This window comes from Phascolarctos cinereus, unplaced genomic scaffold (genome assembly GCF_003287225.1).
Source record: "Phascolarctos cinereus isolate Bilbo 61053 unplaced genomic scaffold, phaCin_HiC Scaffold_9;HRSCAF=440, whole genome shotgun sequence".
Taxonomy (NCBI): Eukaryota; Metazoa; Chordata; class Mammalia; order Diprotodontia; family Phascolarctidae; genus Phascolarctos; species Phascolarctos cinereus.
The window spans coordinates 180084130-180089538 of NW_027556402.1; positions in this window are offsets into that span (position 1 = coordinate 180084130).

A 5409-nucleotide genomic window follows, 5' to 3' on the forward strand; every position below is an offset into this window, starting at 1 on the left:
ATTACGTTTTCTGTACCCTGTCCTCTATATATAGTAGACAGTTAATAAATAATTGTTGTTATTGCTGTTAATAGATGTCAATTTCCTATTCTTGACTTCACTGTGCCATACTTATGCCTAGCTAGTATCTCTCCATCTTATCCTCGTATATATGCTATCTATCTATCTATCTATCTATCTATCTATCTATCTATCTATCTATCTGTCTGTCTGTCTGTCTGTCTGTCTGTCTGTCTGTCTGTCTGTCTATCTATCTATCTATCTATCTAATCTACCTACTTACCTACCTACCTATTATCTCTATCTATCCATCCATCCATCCATCCATCCATCCATCCATCCATCCATCCATCCATCCATGTATATCTATCTTTAAAAGTTTATGGAGGGAGGACATTTTAAGTGCCAGCATTTCAAAATGATATTTACAACATGAAAGCCTAGAAACTGATAAGAGTAGGGCAGAAAGATTACCTTTTTAGGCTTTTTTTTTTATAATTAGAAATGGTAATGTGGATTTTTGGGCTGATATCCCCAGGCAAGGCACAGAATGTCTTGTGTCTAATCCTTCCCACTCCCTACCAGTCCATGTAGTGCCCTAGACTAGAAGATACCCTGGTGCTGGGTAGCTGACCCACTGCAGCCGGTCTGATGTAGGGCAGAGGGGATAGCTATTAAGGGGAATACCTGGATCCTCTGAGAAGTGTGAAGAGGGCTGGTGAGATATGAAGTGAGGGAGGACATCCACAGAGAAGCTAGAGGCATTGCTCCCTTGAGAAGACAGGGTCAGGGAGGATGACACTGTGACTCAATAGTGACTTGTTCAGTAAAGACGAAACTTTTCCTCACTTGGAAATCCCTTTTCTTGATCCAGCCTTCTGTTTGTCCTCAGGCCGGGGTGCCTGAGGACGCACTTGAGAATAATGACCATTTGTGAATGATGAGTGGGGTGGTGACACCAATCAGGAAATTGCCCATCCCTTTTAGCCAAGATAAGGAAGTTGCTTGTTTCTTAGCACAGAGGTGGTGAAAGTGTTCACACAGAAAATGCTTGCAGAAAAAAATGACTTAAGTTTTTTATTTTGGTAGGAAATTCCTAAGACAAGATGGGGGTGGAGAACACACTATTTTTCTTCTTGCTTATTCAAAGGAAACTGTAAGGCATAATTAAAAAAATAAGTGAATATTTTACTTGGAACCACATGACTAAGGCATTTATTTATCTGAAATGTCTCTTAAAGTATGCAGATGGTACTGATCCAGCTGCCAACATTCCAGACACATAATAATACTTTACATATGTTCACTGTTTGCACATCCATTATTCCATTCAACCTTTACAACATCCCTTTAGAGATTGGGAGGATTATTTCCATTTTAGAGAAAAGGATACTGTGGCTCAGGAAAACTAAATGACTTGCCCAAGATCATATTGCTAGTAAAGAGCATGGCTAGGAATGAAATTCAAGTCATTTGGTTCTTAGCATTAGTGTATAGAGCGTGAATTTGGAGTTAGAGGACTTGGGTTTGAATTGTGGATCTGGGAGGGATCTTAGAGGCCATCCAGTGCAACCCCCTCTTTTCATAGGTGAGAAAACTGCAGCTAGGAAGGTTAAGTGACTTGCCTAGGGTCACACAGCTAGTAAGCATTGTAGGCTGGATTTGAATTTTGATGTTCTTGAGTCTAAGCCTAACACTCTATCCACTATGTCATCTGGCTGCTTGGCTCAATGAAAACTTGTAATTTCATTTCTCTGAACATCATTTTTCCCATTTGTTATTGTTTTTTATCTGAACTTGTGATTTCATTGGCTGGCTGGAGGAATTTGCAGTATGAAAGTTCTCTCCACTAGTGCAGATAATAACTCATCTGTAAGTTATAGTCTTAAAGAGTTGCCTGGGGTCCCTGAGAAGTTGACTTGCCCATGGTCACAGAGACAGCTCAAAGCCAGGAATCTCTGGCTCCCAGCCTGGCCCACTATTCTCTATGGGCATTGACTCTTTTGTTTTCATTTGTGAAAGAGATAATAGTACTCAGAGTCCCTACCTAACAAGAATGTTTTATAAACCTTAATGTAGTAACCAATGTTGTTATAGCTATTTTTTCAGTACATAATATAAAACATTCAGTAAGTGTCTACTATGAGTATGTGAAGTATAGATATGATTCCTACCCTCAATAAGCTTACAGTCTAGTAGGAAGATAGTATAAAGACCTAAGACACTGCACAATCTTTCTTACAACTTGGAAAACAACTTAAATAAAAATAGCAAAGGGAGGTCATTCAGTAGGGTCAATGCTACATTGGCATATGCCTCATGTATCAGTCATTTCTTCATTGCAGAGCCACCAGAGGACTCAGAGAGGGAGAAAAAGCGAAGGAAGAGATTGAAGAAGGCAGAAGGATATACCAGGGATTTGGAATAGTTACTATCATGTTTTTTTAATCTATGGGATTAAAAGGTAATATTTTTGTGCCCCAGAGGAGTCAGTTCTTAATAAAAGGAAGGTGGTATCACAGTTAAGATATTTCATACAATAACACTCCCCAGTACATCCCAAATTGTTGAGGTTTGAGGTGCTAGGAACACTGAAATTCAAGGGTACAGGGCCTTGAAAGAATTTGACCACACAAGCCTTCTTTCAGAGTAGTGGGGTTCTATTATACACTGATTGAGTGGGCAAGATTCTAAGAATCTTTGCAATTTAATGGCGGTAAGATTGAAACTTTTATACGGTAAAGACTGTGAGAGAATTTGGCTGGGATTAAGGAGTGTCAAGTAAGATAATTAAGTAATCAAGGTGGGCTGGGGTGAGTGCGATGTCTTGGGCAGAGGCATTAGTGACCTTGGCTACTGAGATATATGGGAAAATTCAGGGACTGGGTTGCTTTCAAAGACATGGTCTTTTCCTTTTAGGGGTTCAGTTCCCATCTACATCAGAACAAGATTAAAATGCAATTAGGAAATATTTAACAAAATAAATAAAAATACAACATAGATAATTTTAATGTGTGGTTGTCTAATATGTGGCCAGCAGGGCCACAGTTTAGTGGCCCCAATTTCTCTTTGAGTTTGACTCCATTGTGATAAAGGACATCAGTGGTACTGATCTGGTAACTATCATTTCCAGGACTGACTTTAAGTTTCCTGTGTTTTTCTCCCTGAGCCCACCCTGTATGCTGCTGTGACCCCCTCTCCCCACTATGGGCTTCCACTCTTCATTTTCCCTTTGTTTTCCTTTCTATCTTTTCATATACTCTGAGTTGAGCTGAATGGCTAAATATAGATGACAAGATATCATTGATTTTGAGGTTATTTGCTGTTTTCAATTAACTGTAATGCTGCTTCCCTTGACTACTACAGCTAATTAAGAACAGCCCATGCTGTATATATTTCATTTAACTGTCCCCCCCATCATTAGAGTGTCTACTGTTTTGTTATATGTTATATAATATATAATTATATATTATATAGAAATATATATTTATATGTTATATAAAATATATTTATATGAAATATGATCATATGTTAGATTATATATAATATATATTATATAAGTATGTATTATATATATAGTTGTTATATATATAATAATATTATTGTTATTGATAGAGACAAGCCTGATGACAATCAGTGTATTGCTGCAGTCCCATAATTCTAGAATTTCTTCCTCTGCCACAACTTTACTGCTTCTAAAAACTCTTTGCCCTTGCTGAATGGAGAATTAGAAGACAGCCTCCTCATCCTAGCTCTAATCTGCAGCAATTAAAAAATTTATAAGTTATAGTGGGAGTAGATATTGACCTTTTGTTTTTACTAATTATAAAGAGAAATACCATATGTGGAGGTCAGCAAACCCGAATACTGATTCAGATAATGCCAAGTTTCAGTTTGAGCAGTAAATGAGAGAAATCCCTGTCAGATGATTGATAACTCAAAGTGTTTGATTTGAAAGTGGAGAGAAAAGAATATGTGTTAAAAATGAGAAACAGTTTCTGTTTCTTCTAGCAGGCACCTGCTCTCAAATTGCAGTCACTGTAACGACTGTCTGCGATTCTGTCTGTAAAGAGCGTGGGTGCCCATCTGGTGCTCATAGATGGTTGATCTTCCTCAAAACGTATTATACTGGAACCAAGTTACTTCTGAAAAACTTTGTAATTCAGAAGCACACTTGGAATCCAGGTTGTCCATCAGTGATCACAATAAAAATTTCTGGTTTGTCCTAGACATCTTTATTTTAAGGCTTTGGACTCAGAATGTGTATTGGTAGATTCCGAGATTTAGGTTAGGGCCAGAAGGAGCATAGATCAGCTAATCCAAATCCCTCCATTTTACATTTTATGGATGAGGAAGCAGCGCCAGAAAGAGCAGTGATGTGCCCAATGTCAGAAGAGATGGAGTCACATTTATAAGCAGAGTATTAGTGTCACCAAAGACAAGATTTTTGTTGTTGTTCAGTCATTTTTCCATTATGTCCACCTTTTTGTGACCCTGTTAATTTATTTATTGGGCAAATACTGAAGTGGTTTGTCATTTCCTTCTCCAGCTCATTTTACAGATGAGGAAACTGAGGCAAACAGGGTTAAGTGACTTACCCAAGAGCACACAGCTAGTAAATGTCTGAGGCAAGATCTGAACTCAGGAAGATGAATCTTACTGACTCCAGGCCCAGCACTCTACCTAGCTGGCTTACAGAAAAGACAGGCTCCTACAATTCAAAGCTAAAAGGGGCCTTAGAGATTAGCTTGTCCAAACTCCCTCTTTTACTGGGAGGCCCAAGAAGGGAAGTGGCTTATCCAAAGTAGACAAGTAGTCAGTAACAAAGCTTTGATCTGAACCTTGGCCCAGTGGATAGAGTGCTGTAGTTACAATCCTGCCTCAGACATAGCACTTTAAAGTTTGCAAAGGGCTTTATTAAGCTCCTTATTAGCTGTGTGATCCTGGGCAAGTCATTTAACTTATTTGGGACTCATTCCACATCTGTAAAATGAGGGAGTTAGACTTGGTAGCCTCTTCAGTCCCATCCAGCTCTAAATCTAGCATCCAATGATTCAGTTCTTTTCCCCCACTACTTTTCAATATTAGCTAATTCATCTTTTTGAAAGAGTAAGAATTTGGATGCAGACCCTACTGTAGAGGTTGAAAGAAGCTCATGTTTCCATGTCATAGAACTGCATGGTTCAGATGTCAGGTTAGGTGAGAACATTTGTCAGCAATAATCAATCAATAACCATTTATTAAGCACCTAGTAGGTGCTAAGTACTATGCTAGGTGTTGGGGATAGCTGACATTAGGACCAGCCTTATGTTTGGGTGTTGTTGTTCAGCTATTTTTCAGTCTCTTCTTGAAGCCATTTGGGATTTTCTTGGCAAAGATACTGGAGTGGTTCCTTCCATTTCCTTCTCT